The 19562-nt window shown below is 38.6% G+C and overlaps 1 long non-coding RNA gene across 1 annotated transcript in view; it reads right to left on the bottom strand.

Annotated features, from left to right (window-relative positions):
• Positions 1–1740: 1740 nt before the first annotated feature.
• Positions 1741–19562, bottom strand: part of LOC150092236 (uncharacterized) — a 29670-nt gene continuing 11848 nt past the window's right edge. Inside the window, exon 3 of the long non-coding RNA XR_016550600.1 lies at positions 1741–1892. This is a non-coding gene — a long non-coding RNA (uncharacterized LOC150092236). The remainder of the gene's footprint in view (positions 1893–19562) is intronic.

Here is a 19562-nt window from a genome sequence, read left to right as displayed (position 1 = left end):
GGTGACTAGTGATGTGTCACAGGGCTTAGTCCTCTGTTATTTAATTTGTACATCAATAATATATGATATGATTTGACAGGAAATATTGAATTGTTTGCTGATGATGCAAAACTGGGAACAGAAACAGTAAATGAACATGATGTAGAGATCCTGCAGAATGACTTAAAGAAACTAGCATTATGGGCAAAGGTAAATGGCTATTAGTTTAATGTGGCAAGTATAAGAGGATGCACTTCGGGAAGAAGAAATCACAGCTCTACGTGTCTAATATTGAAGGAAATCAATAATGAGATCAGAAACTTAGTGGTGATTTTGAGTAGAGAGTTGAAATTTAGAGGGCATAATGCAAAGGTAACCGAAACAGCACAATAGATTACATAGTTGTTGAAGGAGACACTAATATGCAGGAATATTGAGTTATTGTTCTCCTTTATAAGACTTTAGTCAGGCCACATCTGAACTACTGCGCACATATCTGGTTATCGAAATCCCGTGGAAATGAAGAAGTGGTGAAGAGGACTCAGAAGCAAGTGATGAAAATTGTGGTAGGTCTATGGAATGCTCTCTATAAGAATGGATTAAAGGTTTGTTGGCTTCAAATACTAGTTGATAGGTGACATGATAGATGCACATAAGTTAATGAAGTTGTTCTATAGGATTGACACTGAAGACGTTTTTTTTCAGTACATGGCAGAATTTTTACACTTCATTTTTTTTCGCTTGTATGATGATGATGATTGAATGGAATGGGGCGCTAGAGTTGGTTGTGACTGCTTCATCAGTAAATGAGTTTTAAGGAGAGGTGTTATAAGTATTTTGTGAATAATAATGGCTCATGTGTGATTAACTGGTCTCGGCAATGAGTCTTCTCACTCCATGGATGTACCTGTGTAGTAATAATAATAATAATAATAATAATAATAACAGCACTGACTCGGGTTAGTTTCGATATTATTGCTATCTAGTTGGGAAAAGGATTCTTGTTCTCCATAATTTGTTTATCAAGCTCTTGAAGTGTAGTATAGATGGACTGCATGTACGAACAAACATAAGGCATGTTTGTAGACCACACTTAATGATATTCTTGTTCTCCACACTTGCAAGGATGTTACAAACTTCAAATCTTTTTCAGTGCAAAAATTCAAGCCCTAATCCACTTTAGGATGCGAGGAAACTTTGTAAGATTTTAATGTAAATAAGCCTAACTAGCTTCCAATGGAAGTATTATGATTTCGATATGCTTCTTATTTGTGCTAGGACCCTTTATCATAGTGAAAATAAAGAGTAAATTTTATTTTGGCATGCTGGATATTTTTTCCCTGGTTAGGGTATAGAGTTTTATGGAGATGGCCTAGCTGTTTATAAACATAAACATTGTGCATTTCTATTTTCTTCTATGTATTGCTACATGTAGCAATATATAGGAGGGGAAAAAATTCCCACATCATATTTAACCTGCTCAGTCCTGTAAAACATATTAGAAAGGAAAAAAATACGAAATGTCACTTGAATATCATATGCCAATTCACTCCCGGAACTGATTACCAGTTTGCCAGAATAAGGTACTGGTAGAGTTTATAACTTTCAACAATTTGTCAACAACAATTTCCATTAAGATGTAAGGTTTTCAAGATAGTTATCTATTTGTGATTCCTTTTATATCAATATTGAATGATTATTTTATATATTCAATTAAACAATCATTCGACATTTGGGATAAGAATATTCATGACTAAGGAAACAGAATGCAAAACTATTTTATTACAAGATTACATCTCCCAACATCCTTAGTTATTATCACTGCATAAATTGAATTCATGATTTCTAAAATTATTTCCTGATTGCTTTGTTCACTGCTCTTTGGACTACATTGAAATACATTCTGCAGTGCCCTGCAAAACAAATGTTATTGTTAAATTTTAGGGTTTAAACATTTCTATAAATTAGAAATAGGAATAAATATTTCAAACTGGATAGTAAAACTTTTTTTTTAACAACAATAACGATGAAGTTGCTGTTCTGATATAAATTAGTATTTTATAACTGTTATTATAGTTGATTTTCTTGTTTTAAAAATAAAATACTAAAGAAATCATAAAAATGTTAATTGTATATTTTAATTGTAATGTTAATTATATGTTACTTGTAAAATTTTAATTGTTAATTGACAAAGTTACTATTTTTATCGAAAGAGTATGAAATATCCTTCGAAATTAGATACTTGATTAACTTTCTTATGTTTTCATAGTTTATTATACTCAAGCTGAAGCAAAACAAAATTAATACATCTAGTTTACTTCCACCTGCAATGATACAATCTTGCACTCTTTTCTCAGGGTCAGCAGTATTATTAATTCCTTAGAACATTTTTTTTTCACGACAACCAATAAAATGCCACATATACTGTCCAATCACAGGTTTTATACTGCAGTTACTTAATAGTGTAAATCTATCCAGCTCATTCGCTTCCAAGCTCATAACCTGATCCCAAATCATTTCTGCTATCAAGAAACGATCCACTAATAAATTCTTCTTCTTCTGCAGCTTCTCCCACTTAAGTGGGGTCACTGTTGATAATGAGTCTCCTCCACATAGAAACTAATAAATTAATCATTAAATAGTTCTGTCATAACTTATTCTTTTCCACTCCACCAGAGTGGAAAAGAATAAAAGAAGGTCGACACAATCCTTCCTTCTTCTCTTTTTAGCCATATATTATGGGGGGGGGGAAAGATCCTTGTTCTGTTTTCTCATATCCTATCATATAAATATAAATTCTTGTCTATTATAATTCATTTGCTAAAATAGCGTGGAAAACTCCTACATTCGTTTTATGTGCTTCGTTACGTGTTGGGACGGATCTGGGAGAAAGGTGCAGGAAACAGGGAACTTGTCCCACGTGACAACGTAACAAAACAAAACAAATTAGAATCAAAATTATATGTTGAAGGTGAACGAACCAGAAAAAAAAAATATGTGAAATGACAATGATAATTGCTTAGCATCGTAAGAATATGAAGTTTATGATTTTCTTTCTGTTTAGTTGCAGGCTCTCGCCAAATATAAATCTAAAATTTGGCTTTTATCTCTCAGATTTTAAATTTGAGAGACACATCCAGAGATACATCGATAATCATTCTTAATACATAAAATCTTAGAAGCAGCAAGACAAAATTTTGATGTGGAGATGGAAATTTCTTTAACTAGATAGACGTACATATATATATAGTCGCTCATATTGCAACAATGGAATCCATGGTTTACAGTGGCATGAAAGAATATCTAAAAAGAACCACCTATTCTTCCTTTATGAGAACTACAACCCTCACCGAAAGTATAAATTCCCTTATCAGCAGCAACATCTGCTTAATTTTGCCTAGGGGTAATGACCTTATTACGTTGAAGAAAATTCTAGAAACATGAAATGTTTGAAATGTCGAGCATGGAAATGTTATTACCTTAAGTAGAAGTGACCAGCCAAAATGAAGCAGTAATCCTCTAACAATTGCTAATGCTAACGAAGATAATCCCTACCGAGGCTACCACTACGAAGGGAAGTACAAAGGTTCCCGAAACAAACGCGCCGCGGCTGGATATCGGTATATATATCGGATATCCATAGACGATTCAAGGTACACACAGACACGGAAAAGGCAGAAGCCCTCATAGACAACCTGGAGGAGCAGTGCAGCCCATCGTGCAAAAGTCTTAACATTAATTTCATCTACAATGTTCATCGCCATGTCAGGAAAGCATTAAATCTCACTGATACCTCAGAACCCATCTCCCCCACTACCACAGGGGAAATAACCAAAATCATAGCACAACTGAACAACAAAAAGGCTCCAGGCCCTGATGGCATCACCAACAGAACACTAAAGTTGCTTCCAAGAAAAGCAATAATACATATTGTTAATATAACAAACGCGATCATCAGATTTCAGCACTTCCCGGCAACCTGGAAAACAGCAGATATCATACCTATAAAAAAGGCAGGTAAGAATCCTCAACTTCCAGAAAGCTACAGACCCATTAGCCTCTTATCAAGTCTCGGAAAAGTCACTGAAAAGGTTATACTCACAAGGCTACAAGCAATCGCTGACAAGCTCGGAATCATCCCAAACGAGCAATTCGGATTCCGCAGAGAACACTCCACAGCACAACAAATACACCGTCTGGTAGAATACATAGCAGGAGGCTTTAACTGGAATCTCCAGACGGCTGCAGTCTTCATCGACATAGCGAAGGCCTTTGATAAGGTATGGCATCAGGGACTTCTCTACAAACTTATACAATTTAACTTCCCTATAAAACTAGTCAAACTAATTAAAGCATACCTAAGTGACAGACACATGCAAATCCAACTAAATGGAACAGTGTCATCCAAACGCAAGATCCGTGCAGGCGTGCCACAGGGTTCCCTCTTAGCACCTCTACTGTACTCGATCTATACAGCTGATATCCCCCCAAACCCGAGAAATATCATTACAGCATTATATGCAGACGACACCGCGATACTTTCAAGATCTCGCAGCCCTCAGCTAGCAATTAGAAGGCTGCAAGGCAGCATCAACACACTAGAAACTTGGCTAACAGATTGGAGGATCCAGGTAAACCCCCTGAAAAGTTCTGCTGTGCTGTTCTCCAGAAGAAAAGTCACCAGCAAGGATGACATCCAGCTTCACGGACTCAAGATCCCATGGGTAACAGAAGCAACGTATCTTCGTGTGAAACTGGATAGCAAACTGCTATTTAGTAATCACATCAAACTAACAGGAGTGAAGACATCCAGAGCAATTGCACAACTCTACCCCCTGATCAACCGCAAAAGCAAACTAGATGTAAGAAACAAGCTAACTCTGTACAAAACTGTAATTCGCCCAGTTATCACCTACGCCTCTCCAGCATGGAGTCATACCTCAGAAACCAACATACAAAAACTACAAAGAATCCAGAACAAGTGCCTAAGAATGATCCTAGATGCCCCATGGTACATAAGGAACTCCCAGATCCACCGAGAAGTAAACATCCCTTATATCCGCTCGCATCTCCACGACTTAGCTGAGAAATTCTTTTTCCAAGGCAACTCTGCACTCAAATCCACTGATCAAACAAGCCAACAACTACAGTGAAGCAATACACTGCAAATACAGAAGACCAAAATCTATTCTTCTACACAGCGAACATCACTAACTTCAGGCCCCAATAGGGCGAGCAGGTAGCTCAATAATACCCCATTCACAGTATCACTTACAGAGATAAAGGGGAAAAAGAAAAGCATTTTTGCTTCACCCATCTAGCCAGTAACGTTATACGTTATACGATTCAAGGGTCTGTGCAGTGACGCCAGATCAAATATACAATTTTCGAAATATTTGACGACATATTTAAATTTTATTTTATGAATATTTAAAAATTTTAATTAATGACTAGTTTTTTTTTTGTTTGTTTGTTTGTTTTGCTAAGAATTCCCACCATTTAACAGGAAAGAAATACCCCAAACTGTATTGGAAAATTAGTATAGCCATCTCTATACAACCAAAGACAAAACATGATGACAATGACAGATGTGTGTGTCACCCTGGGAAAATTCCAAGATATCTTATCTCAAAAACATTGCTCCCAATTCCATAGGCAAACCAAAACACCATGTGATATTACAGAGAGACATATGTTCTCCAGAAATTTCCAAACATATAACATCACGATTCTTATCTCTAAAAATTCACCCACAATACTCTACGCAAACCCAACACACCACGTGATGTCCCTGACAGAAAGGGGGGGGGGGGAGAGCGAAATTTCAAACATTACAAACTCTATAATAACCATCCACGTCACGATTCCTTATCTTATCTTGATCAGGTTAAAAGTGTCCTACTAATCACGACACAATTCCTTATCCACTAATATATCTTCCATTCAATTAAAAACAATAACGTCACTTATTTACGACTAACAAACGATGTCACTTATTTACAATGAACAAATGACATCACTTATCTTCATCTGATAACAACAAACCTTCACATCACAATTCCTTATCTTATCTTGATCTTAATCTGGTTAAAAGCGTCCCACCAATCACGACATGATTCCTTATCTCTACCATTACCAATAATTTCATATGCGAACCAAAACACAAGAACTGAAGCCATTGACACATATTTCCACAGGGAAATTCCAAACATTCCAAGTCCGACGTCACACACACAATGACGTCATCAGATGAACAATCAATCACATCACGATTCCTTATCTTATCTTGATCTGGTTATTAGTGGCTACCCTACTACTATGCTTAAGATGTTCATTGCAATCATAGTAAATTCCATATACCACTACTTATCAGATTTATCCGATTGAACAAAAAGGCTATTTTCAAAAATCCAGAAGAACTAAAGACCAGATCCTTATTAATAAAATGATTCTCAGAAATTCAAAAAGATGAAAACTTAATTTTAAACATGGCATGGATAGACTATACGAAGGCATTCGATTCTCTCCCACACTCTTGGATCCTAAAATCACTACCAATATTTGGAATTAACAAAAACATATGTTCTTTTCTAGCTGCTGCTATGAAATCATGGAAAACAACTTTAACAGTGAATAATGAACGATTCAGTGATATCAGTCAGGAATCACCTTGGAATTTTCCAAGGTGATTCCTTGTCATCATTGCTCTTCAACATTTCTTTGATACCTTTATCTATGATTCTGAACAAAACAAAACTTGGATATGAAATTCCTAAATATAATATTAAATTTCCCATCTATTGCATATGGATGACTTGAAATCATATGGAAAATCGGCCCAGCAAATAGGCTTTTACTGAACACAGTTCGTATTTTCAGTGAGGACATCAAAATGGAATTTGATTGATATAAATGCGCAATTTTAGCTATTAAAACGAGAAAAAATTACTGCCACTTGCAATTGTAATTTTGATCAAGAGAAATATATAAAAGCAATTTCTGCTGGCGAACACAATAAATACCTAAATATTAGAAGCCAGTGATATTCTCCACTCAAACGTTAAACAAAAGGCAGCATCAGAATACACCAAAAGATTAGAAATATTCTGAAAACAAAACTAAATGGATTAAACACAATTAGAGCAATGAATTATTGGGCTATACCAGTGATCCAATACACAGCTGGCATAATAAATTGGACAAAAGAAGACCTGGACAAACTATACCGCAAAACTAGAAAACTAATGACTATGCATCGTGCATTACATCCACAAAGTGATGTTGACCAGTTGTACCTACCAAGGAGAATAGGTGGAGGGGGTCTGCTGCAAGTGAGACAGACTGTGGAAGAAGAAAAAATTAGCTTGAAAAGTTACATCGACAATAGTAGCTCTGAGGAATTGCTTCAAGCAGTTACACAAGAGGGTCTTCTGAAAGCAACAGGAAATACATGCAATTACAAAAAGGAACAGCAAAATAACCGATATGTGCGCTGGAAAAATAAACCTTGCATGGCCAATTTCTTAGAGATACTGAGGACAAAATTGACGTGAACAAGACACGGCAATGGTTACAACACGGATACATTAAAAAAGAAACAGAAGGATTTATTCTAGCAGCTCAAGAACAGGCATTACAAACTAATGCGATGAAAGCAAAACTTTTGAACATCAATAATAGCATCAAATGCAGATTATGCGATCAGAATGATGACATCGACTATAGAACATCTAGTCAGTGCATGCAGCAAGATAACTGAAACTGACTATAAATACCTCCATGATCAAGTGGCCAAAATAACTCATTCGCATGTATGCAAAAAATATGGCTTTCCTGATTCTAATAACTGGCGGCAGAATAAAATAGAGACCATATTGGAAAACGAAACAGCACAAATTCTCTGGGACTTCATAATACAAACTGATTGGCATTTGGAACACAATAGACCTGGCATCACAATTATCGAACATCGACAGGTTTGGATTATTGATATCGCAGTACTCAGTGATAACAAGATTAACAACAAAGAACTGGAAAAAATTACTAAATATCGAGATCTGGCAATCGAAGTTGGCCAACTGTGGCTTAAACACACCAAAGTCATCCCAATAGTCACCGGTGCAACTTCAAAGAAGTTGTCCAACTATTTACAGCAATTAAACATCAACGAAGTGACCGACATATGACCGACAAAAACAGCATTACTTGGAACAGTCCATATTTTACGACACAACCTGACGGACTATTCTTAAATTCTTGGGTAGAATCTGAATTATTCTATAACACCAGTCAAATTGTTGTGTATATTATATCTTGTTTTAACTGTGTATCAAATATGTGAATACAATAATAATAATAATAATAATAATAACAACCGTATAAGACTACCACCATTAAAAGCTTTACAACAATCTAAGCTAAAACAGCTCCTCTTAGACGTAAATGCTGTAATTGAAACCATCACAACCAACAGTATAAAGGAAACAAATCAGCTCCTATACAGCACAGCCTATATCATTTCAGTGAAGCTTGGTTGCAAACCGAAAGAGCAAAAGCCGAGGATGAAACTATCTGCACCATGGAACGAAGAGCTAAAACAAAGAATTACAGCGACTGCACAGAAACTTAAAAGAGAAGAAGCAAGAATAAACCAATATGTACAAAATATGCAATTTCGACAGAACCAACGTCAGTTCTTTCAGTCTCTCCAGAGAAATACAAATGCAAACCATCATTCACCAGGAAAAGAAGAAACACTCAGAAGAAAGTAGACAGCTGCAGAAATTCGAATAATAATAATAATAGTAATAATAATGCTTTATATCTGCTTGCCATATAGAGGAAGAACTTTCATCAATTCTTTTTGTTCTAATTGACCAGTATTCTTGTTGCACTTTTTTTTCTCTTTCCCACGCTCATTACCTTACCCTGCCTTTTATATTCCTCATACATCTGATCACTACCGACTGTCTTGTACTTCATCCAGGACATCTGCTGCAATTCTGTTCATCCATTTTACTCTTACTCTATTTATTTGCCTAACCTTTGATATAAAGTTTAGGAAAATAATTCCTTGTGGCCGATGGTTCCTATTCAGTTGCCATGTTATATCCATCTATTTCTTTCATCATCAATGCTATTTGACAACTGAGCTCTCATATAAACACCTACGTTTGCAATTTCACTTATTTCACTTCTTCACATTGGGGTTTTTCCATTTTTACCTCTTCCCAGATAAGTATTTCATGATCACGCTCATCAATTGGCAGAGGTATTCATTCTTCATTATTTTTTGATACTATATTCAATTCTTGTTACCGCATTTCCTATAATTAAAGCCTCCAAATTGGAACATCTTCCTTATGGCATCGAACTCGCCTTAACATTTCACATTTCCTAGCCAATACGAACACCTATTACATATAATAATTTGATAATTCGAAACCTCTGTAGCTAAGGGGTTTCTGGCAATGCCCTTCAATTGGAAAGAGCTGGGTTCCACTACCGTCTAGAATGCGAAGAACCTTTATAGGTGTTTACAAGTAAAGGTGATTTAGCTGGTTTTAAATGGAGATGGCAAGATTTTATCTCCAGGAAACTTGGGATATTCATCACTTATACGGAAACCTAGCCAAGAAAACACACAAAGTTTACATACAAAAATATTTATAGAAATGGGCTAACCACCGTTTCCTCGAATCCTTATGCAATTCAAGGATACTTTGGATCTAAACCAATAATTGTTTAGCATATTGACTTAAGAAATATCATGCAATCAGCTACTAATACAACAATATTAGAAATACTTCTTGCATTAGTATACAATAATAACAACCCCACTTTTTTTCATGCTAGGAACGAACATGGATGAGCTGGCAATTTGGGATTTAGCAGAACAAATTGTATTCTTATTGGCTTAAACCGAAATACAAAATGGTGGTACAACATGACAAAATTTAATGCCGACTGAGGCGTCGCCTGGATAAACAAGGTACCGGTTGTTTTTGCCGGGGAAGAAACGAGAGCGAAGAGCGAAAAGTCAGCTACTGGAACGAATCCTGAAACACACCCCAACTCAAAATCACCAGAGTTCAAGATCAGTACTACAAACATAAGAAGCCTGAATGGCAAAGAAATGGAGCTAGCTGAGGAATTGGACATAAGTACCAGATGGACATAATAGGGGTGACTGAAACAAAAAAGGCAAAAACTGGTGAGATCTCTCTGAACAATAAATACAAAATGTTATATTCAGTCAATGACAGTCAAAGAAAAGGAGTAGCCATAGTATTCAACACAAAATACGAGGCTAATCTTCTTGAATGGCAGGCAGTCTCAAGTAGTGATGTGGGCAAATATCGGAATGGGGAACTGGACAATGAGACTTATTTGTGCCTATGGTCCCATAGAAAGTTCTACTAAGGTAGAAGTGGAGGAATTTTTTTTTGAGGCTTTAGAGAAAGCTACTGACACAATGAAAAAGGAAAAGTTGGTCCTTGTTGGGGATCTAAATAGCAGAGTAGGAAAATGATTGTCAGACACACAAAAATATTTTGGGAAATTTCGGAGAAAAGAGCAAAGCTAATAATAATGGCAAATACCTGTTGGATTTTTGCTGACGACATGGACTGGTTATTACTAACACTATGTTCAAACATAAAAATGTGCACAAATTCACATGGAGAGAAGAGGCAAGGAATAAGAAAAGTCTCATTGATTATATTATTGTTGATAGTGATGTTTTCTCCCTGGTGCAGGACACCAGAGTGTACAGAGGATTTGAAATTGAAAATGATCTGCATTTAGTCTTGAGAAGGATAAATTTGAATTTCATATTGAAGAGAAGAATATGTAAGTAAGTTTTAACGCGAATAAAAGTTGAGCAGCTCTCAGCTGTGAACTGTAGACTAAAATACACAAAGATTATTCAAGAAAAAATGAAATTTGAGAAGAGGAACCAAACCTTGGAGATTCAGTAGCGAATCCCAAAGAAACCATTGATTGATTCAGCCAGAGGTTGTTTGCAACGATAGAAATATCATTTTGTATGGTGGAGATAGGAAGTTAAAGAGGCAGGGAAGAAAAAGAAGAAAGTAGATGAAAGTTCCTGGTAAATAAGTCAGCTTGTGCCCTTAGAGAATACAGAGACAAATGTAAGAAAGCTAAACACTGTAAAACTAGCTACACAAAAGCCATGGGAAGACTTTGATAGAAACATACAAAATAAATATACAGTGCCTGCACTGCGTGGTTAGAAGATCAGAACGCCTGGACAGAGGGAAGAATTCCAGATGATTGGAGCAGAGCTCGCATAGCACCCATATATATAAAAAGAGAAGTAAAACTGAATGTGAAAATTACAGAGGTATTTCCCTACTGAGTGTTCCTTATACGATTTATGCAAAGAAAGAAAAAGAGAAAGGATTGAGAAGGATTTTGGAAGGGAAACTTGGTGAAGAACAAGCTGGATTCAGGTCAAATAGAGGCTGTCAGGATCAGATCTTCAGTTTACGACAAATAGTCGAGAAATCATGGGAATATAACAAAGATCTATATTTAAGTTTTGTTGATCTGGAAAAGGCATATGACAAGGTGCAAAAGAGAGAAGCTATTCAATACGCTACAGTTATATGGTGTCAATGGGACATTATATCAAGCAATACTTAGTCTGTATTTGAGTTGTAAGTCGGCAGTTAGAATTGCAGGATGTACAGGAAGATGGTTTGATGTTAAATCTGGTGTGAGACAAGGATGTACATTATCCCCTCTGTTATTCATTATCTATATGGATCACATTATGAAGGAAAGTGGTATTAAACCTGATATCAAAATTGGAGATGTTAATCTCAGTTCTTTGCTTTATGCAGATGATGTTATATTTCTAAATAAATCCAATATAAGTCTGCAAGATTCCCTGACTAAATTGAATAACTGCTGTAACAGATTTGGTATGAATATCAGCAATAACAAGAGAAAGACAATGAACATAGGCAGCACCGTTGAACATATCAACTGCATTGTGCATGAAGTACCTATAGAACAAGTGAAACATTTCAACTACTTAGGCACGATTTTTAGTGAAGATGGTTAATTAAATTGCTCAGAGGCTCATTTTAGTGAGTACGGGTGTGGCAAACCCGAGGTACCTGATGCTGGACCATGCCTTACTTCATGTAATATACATCTGTTATATTATCTGTAGACTGGTCCCTCCTCTTCCTTCCTTGCTTCTTTCTTTCTTATCTTCGAGGAATAGGAGTGAATCTTTCCTATTTTGCTGTGTTATTTCGTTTTATGCCAGGGTAGTGCTAACAGGGCACTACCAAACACTGTAACATGGTCGGGTCATCAAAAAATGGTCATACTGCATCGTCCATCACGCGGGTTACCAAGGGATGCGTTCGGGTTTTAGGCAGAGGGACCCGTTAGAAAAATGTGTTACATTCTCCCTTAGACACCACTCCTCAGCACTCTGCAAAAGGACGGAAATGGCAACGACAACGGCACCAGACTATGGCTTTAGGCAACTGGAACATCTCTCTGACAGGGAAGGAGAAGGAACTGGTCGAGGAAGCCAAGTGCTACCAACTAGATTTAGTCGGGCTTTCTTCGACCAAGAGGAGAAGCTCTGGAACTGTTGACCTGGATGAGGGGTGGAAGCTCTACTACTCTAGTGGGGGACCCAACAATGTCTGCTCAGGCGGGTGTGGGGATACTCACAAGTCCCCAGCTGTCAGACTGTGTTGCTGAGTGGATCCCATTGGGGGAAGGATATGTGTGTGTCAAGGCTCCACATGAAAAACCATGACTTGGTTGTGGTGCAAGCCAATGCACCTAATCAGGAGTGAGAATACTCTGCCTTCCTAGAGGAAGTGGATTCTTATTTTGACTGGGTGGTAGACATGGATTTAGTCCTACTAATGGGAGACTTCAATGCACATGTTGGAACAGATGACCAGACATGAAGGGGTGTGGTTGGGAGGAACGGAGACCCTGACCTTAACACGAATGGGTTGAAATTATTGGACTTCTGCTGTACTAACAGCTTGTCTATAATGAATACCTCGTTCCAGCATGGAAACATCCATACGTATCCCTGTACCAGGTATACACTTGGACAAAGGTCTTTGATTGACTTTTTTATAGTCTCAGCAGACCTATTTTCCTCAATGCTGGACGTTCGTGTGAAGAGAGGGACAGCTCTCTTCGACGAACTGTCAAATGACCACCACCTTGTTTTCTGCACTCTACGGCTTCAAAACCCAGATGCTAACATAATCTCTTTGAACCTGGAGGAAATGTCATCTGCAAAATTCTATCTCACAGCCTCATTTTCCAATGCCTCCCATTTCACGCAGTATAGCTGCTTAGGCCAACCAGCGTTCTAAGAGATTCCCAAGCATACTGCAGATGTTGAGGAGGAGTGGGAGCTGTTCAGAACGGCTGTCACTGCCTCTGCACCCTCATGCTGTTGCAGAAAGTGGATCGGCGTGGACGGGCAGTATGAAAAGGACACCTTGATGGAACCAAGGGGTCCAAAAAGCTGTCCTGGTAAAAAAAAGGCCTACCTAACATGGCTTAGGGTCAGGTCACCTGAGATGCGTTTCCAGTACACTGAGGCACGAAAAGCTGCTGCTGCTGCGGCAGTAAAGACAGCAAAGCAGAAAGCTTAGGAATCCTTTGGATAAAGATTAGACCCATCCTATGCAAATGCAAACAAAGGAATCTGGCAGACCATCCATCGCCTTTGAGGGAGGAAATCGTGCACAGCAAGGGCAAATAAGGCCTCTGATGGTGCTTTTAACAACCGAGAAGAATATCCTCCACAGATGGAGGGAATAGGTTGAGAGCCTTCTTAACCCAGTTTAGTCTCACAGCAGAAGAGATCCATTTAGCAATAAAATCGGGCAGGGCTGCTGGTGATGATGAAATTCGGCCCGAAATGCTAAAAGGCCTTAAATCGAGATGGCGTTCTTTCGCTGACTCGAGTGTGTCAGGCTGCTTGGATATCTCAGAGAACACCAAAGTAATGGCAGACAGGCATAATAATACCAGTCTTCAACTGGTATTATTATGTCAGAGATATTGCAGCAGATTGCATCTTTCTGCTCAGCCTGCTTGGGAAAGTATGTGCTAGGTGCTTGGAAAGAAGGTGCAGGGGCATAGTTGATTTTTTCACTTTAAGGCAAGTCTTCGAGAAATCATGGGATATGCCAAGAATGTCTACACATGTTTTGTGGACTTGGAGAGGACATATAACCAGGTTCCTCGGGATAAGCTTTGGCAAGTAGTACAGGAATATGGAGTGGATGGCGCAACTATTAGCTGCCATCAAGTCCCTGTATGAATGCCCGGAGTTTGTGTCAGGGTAAACAGCACAAAATCTGAACCTTTCACAGTCTACATTGGCCTCTGCAAAGGGTGTGTTCTCTCACCCCTCTTTTTCATAATATTTATGGACTGGATTGATAGGCACAGCCGAGGTAGTGAGTGTGTCAGAATTGGAAGATGTAGCATTGGACATCTGCTTTTTGCAGATGACTTAGTTCTGCTTAACTCTTCCACAGATGACCTCCAGCAGACCCTGGATAGGTTTTGTAACTGTTTGTGCAGAAGCTGTAATGAAGATCAGTGTGGCCAAAACTGAAACATTTGTGGTCTCAAAACAACCATCCCAGTGCACTCTACATGTGAGTGGAGTCCTACTGAGGTGTAGGTGGATATGTTTAAATACCTTGGGTCAATATTCACGAGTGATGGAAAGTGGGACGTAGAGCTAGATACCGGATTGGCGCAAGCGCAATGGGTGAACTTGGCCGTTCGGTAGTATTGAAGCGGGAGTTAAGCCAGAAGATAAAGCTGGCTGTCTTCAATGCAGTCTATGTCCCCATTCTCACCTATGGTCATGATAGTTGGGTAATGACTGAAAGAATGCAGACACGAATCCAAGCGGCTGAAATGAGGTTCCTTCAAGGGGTTGCAGGGCTGACAAGACTCGACAGAGTCAGACGCTCTGCAATTCGGGAAACCTTCAATACTCAAACGTTGCTTCTCCGTGTTGAGAGATCACAGTTACGTTGGTACGGGCACCTGGTCAGAATGCCACAAGAAAGTCTCCCCCAGCAGACTCTCTTTGCCAAGCCAGAAGGTTGAAGGCCAAGGACTCGCTGCATAGTTTATATCCATAACCTTTGGTGGACACGTTTGGGAGTCCCACCAGAACACCTGAGCTTGGTGGGGGAGGATTGGGACCATTGGAAGTTCCTCTTGCAGCTGCTTCCCACCGCAACCCGATTAGGAAAGGTGGGCCTTGAAGATGTATGTATGCATGGGAAATTAAATATAGAAGTAGACAACAGAATCTATGAAGTTGGTGTGGTAGGAAGTCAACTGAATACGTGTATATGGAATAAAAGAGAAATTAGTGGAAACATTAAATTAGCTGTATACAAGACAGTGTTCAAGCCGATTTTAACCAATGGATCTAAAAGCTTGAAAGCTGGGTTAGAAATAAAACACTTGACCAAAGACTAGAGGCCACAGATATTGAGAGTCCTGAGAAAAATTAGGGGCGTGATGACAATATGATATTAAAAACGACCATATTAGGAAAGAGCTTGACATTGTCAGTTTTAGCAGAGCTAATCTCAGGTGGTATGATCACTTGAACAGAATGGGAGAGGAAAGGTTAGTAAAACAAATGTTCTCTGCCAGTTTGACAGGGGAAAAAAACGAGATGAAGACCACCATGTAGGCGGATTGATACGGGTAAAAAGTGCCTTAGAAAACAGAAATATAATATCTGATAATGTAATAGGTAACAGGTACTCTTGACAGGTAACAGATTAATTTGGAGGAATACTGTAGACAGAAAGTTAGTAATTATATAAGTTTTGCATTTAGTACTATCATATCCTGTATACCCCTTGAGTGTACATGGCAGGAATTTGATGATGATGATGAGAGTAACGATAATCATAATCATAATAAAACCTTTCATGACTGATATGATTCTCTCATATCACTCCATTAATCACAATGTTGTTAAAACGCCTATGAATTCTCTCGACCACTTTCTCAATCTGTCTATAATATTTCATATGTAGACTTATAATGAGGGATAATAACATCCCTATCCCCATCATTATTGGTGTGTTCTTCAATATCCAATTAATCTAATCGAGCGCTCTTGATCGAGTTTTCAATATGTTCTTTAAACTTAAAATTTCTATTCGGAGTAACCAACATATTCTTAGCCTCTCAATTGTCTCAGTACAGTTCGAATTCATATAATACAACGCGTGTTCTACCTAGCAATCTACCAACGTACAAGTAACTAACCAAGTTTCCCGAGACAACGGAATAGTAATTTTCGCAATCGAAAATACCCTACCAGAAAAGTACCCAGACGCAGTAGTGCAGCATGTTCCACCGAAAAATATAACTCACATTTCAAGAATGGCTGGAACCGTACAAATGTACTTTAGCAATGCATCTTGGTCTGAGACATTGATTTAAAAGGGAATAAACATCACAACTTGCCATGTGAATGTCCCATCAATCGTGCTAGCTCTCACGAAAGTAACAGTGTCAAATGGCCTAGCGGAAATAAGCTACCAAATGCTTCGCGGATTACTGTCAAAATACAACGCAGTGACCGGTACAATCTGTACGCTACGCGCCTCTACCATTAGGCCTGAATTCGCTCACATCACGAATTTTAGAAGACAGGCTCTAATGCACTTTAGCGACAGCACAATCGACTCCATACCTAAAATAATCAACACGGAAACAGATGGAGTACTTTTTATATTACTGTTGCTGCTCAGTGCTTCCACTACCACGAAGAAGGTCATGTAAGGAAGTCATGCCCGTATATACCCAAAAATTAGAAACTGGATAACAATACTACCAACCCTAGCGGATCAGAAAATCAGAAGCAGCAAACAACCAACCCCAAAACACAGACAAACAACAAATCTCAAGGGAAAAACTCTCAGTCAAATACCGAGGGGACAAAATCAACTAGCAGTAATGCAACCAGGCTTTCGGAAGAACTTTTGTCAACATCGATGAAAAGCCATCCCATTGAAAAGGAAACAGAAAACAGACAACTAATCAACTCCGAAAAAAAATAAAAATAACGGGAAAAAAAAAGGAGCAAGAACCAAAAGTGGAAAAAAACAGCCAAAGACGAACAATCGCAGCTGCAACAAGGAATCTTTGCCTCCAAACATTCTGGAACCTAAACTGCCTCTAGAGGGGGAATGAATAGATCAAGCTTCTTGAGTCCTCGAATGATGAAGAGGAAACTGAAAATGCAGGTGTTCCTCACACTGAAGGGCCCCTAACAAATGAGCAGCTTCATAGCTTTCTTAAGAAAGTTCGAGGCTCTTCACTAAAACTGCTGACAGCATACGACTATACTTCCGACATCAGTGGCCTTATCACCTAGTTGGAAGAATTAAGAACTGTTCTGGCAGGAAAAAGAGGAAGGGAAAAAACCATCAATCTCAGGAAAGAATTATACTATCTCGTCTACGGGCTTGAATCCCAGTGGCAGCGTAACTATCCATAAAAGATGTGTGGATTATTCTGCCAAAGAGAATCATACAATAATGAGCACCTGAGTAAACTTACTCTCACTAAACGCTAGAGGATGTGCCGCATTACTGCGAAACAGGCTCGTCCTGCAGCATATCCTTGCCCACCGGCCAGAAATAGTTTTGCTGCAGGAAATTAACCTCCATTCCATCAGCAAAGTTTCATATCAGCACTGGAAGAACTGTCCATATACAAAGCAGCACTGTCCTGCCATACAGCTTCATGGATCACGAGTCAGCATTGGAATCCACAAATGTGGCCTAAATTAGGAATAATCGATACCTTTCCTGGGTGTGTAATATACGCATTCATTACAACACAGATAGGAAAGAAAATACATATTATTCATATACACATACCACAAAGCGTACAACTTGCAGTGAAGATACTAGAATTCGTCCGAAACCACCTCAGCAAGGTCAATGACCACCTCATACTCGCAGGGGATTTCAACTGCACTCTGGATCCTGCAATGGACAGACAGCAATGCCAAGAACATCGACACTCACTAGCTCAGCTTCTCCAAGATATAATAAATGACTACAAGCTGACTGACAGCTTCAGACACTCACATGGAAACGTTTTCTCCTGGAGGGCCAAAGGTGGTCCTACCAGTGTCGTATACCAGGCACGGCTCGATAGATACTACACATCTATGCACACAGTATCATACCCTACTTAAAGAGTCACACACCATCCATCTCATGCATCAGACCGTGATTCCATCCTTCTGAGAATTTGCATTCCTGGACACACCAGATACAAAGGAAGAGCATATTGGATATTTAATAACAGCCTAGTGCAGGATATAGAATATCTCAGAACCTCCAAAAACAATATCGAAACTCTGATCAGAGATATGCCTACTTTGTAATCAATTTCCGATGGTGGTCACTCTTTAAGGCCAAAGTGAGGGTATTTATCCAAAAGTATAGCCACCAAAGGAATCTGTATAAGCATTCAGTTCTTAAAAATCTGCAGCAACAACAGCAATTCATCATCCAGAATCTGAGGAATACCAGTCCTTAGAAGTCACCATATGCTCACACCTAGGGTACTTTGCAAGAGGAGCAGTAATAAGAGCACAACGCAAACACATTAACTTCACAGATGCACCCACAAAGCATTTCTTCTCACTGGAAAAATGCCAACAAGAATGTGCCACTACATCTGCTATAACAACAGATAGTGGAAACATCATAGAAAATCATGACGAAATCCTTTTATAGTACTGCAAGTACTACAAAAGTTTATACCAAGCTAACTCACCATCTATGGATGCCACAGATATAATTCTCTCAGATGTGAAAAGACTCTCACCAGCAATGCAACATAAGACAGAACTCCCTATCACGCTACACAATTTGACAACTGCCTGCACCACCTTACTATATATTACCCCCTCCAATGAATATTACAAGTCCTTCTTGGAACAGCTTGGACCTATCCTCTACAGAGTATACGTCCAAGCAAATACCAATGGCTTCCCACTCAATATGACAAAATTTGTTATTAAACTTATTCCAAACAAAAAGGAGACGTGACGAAATCTCCATCTCCATCATAAAAACCGACTGTAAAATAATATCAAAAGCCATTGCCAACAAACATAAACCCGCCCTGAACGAAATAATAGATAGGCATCAGAGCTCTTCCATCCTTGGACGATCTATCCACGAAACTTGCACCTCATAAGGGATCTCATAAGCATAGCCAACAGCAACAGTGAACCAATGGGTCTTGTAACACTAGACCAATAAAAAGCTTTCGACTCCATTGAACACCCCCTACCTATTCAGCTGCTTGAAAGCCTTCGGCGTTAGTTCAGGCATCATTCATTCTATTAAGATGTTATATGCAAAAGCATACTTTTCCATGAAAATAAACAATAGACTTACCATATCTGTACCACACAGCAGAGGTATTAAACAAGGCTGTCCACTTTCCGGTCCTCTTTAAACAATTTCCATTGAGCCCTT

Source organism: Typopeltis vanoorti, unplaced genomic scaffold (assembly GCF_054136105.1).
Source record: "Typopeltis vanoorti isolate ZY-2024b unplaced genomic scaffold, IOZ_Tvanoo_1.0 HiC_scaffold_112, whole genome shotgun sequence".
In the NCBI taxonomy this organism is placed as follows: Eukaryota; Metazoa; Arthropoda; class Arachnida; order Uropygi; family Thelyphonidae; genus Typopeltis; species Typopeltis vanoorti.
The sequence above is the reverse complement of the archived record's forward strand: the minus strand, read 5'-3'. Positions and strand labels throughout refer to the sequence as shown.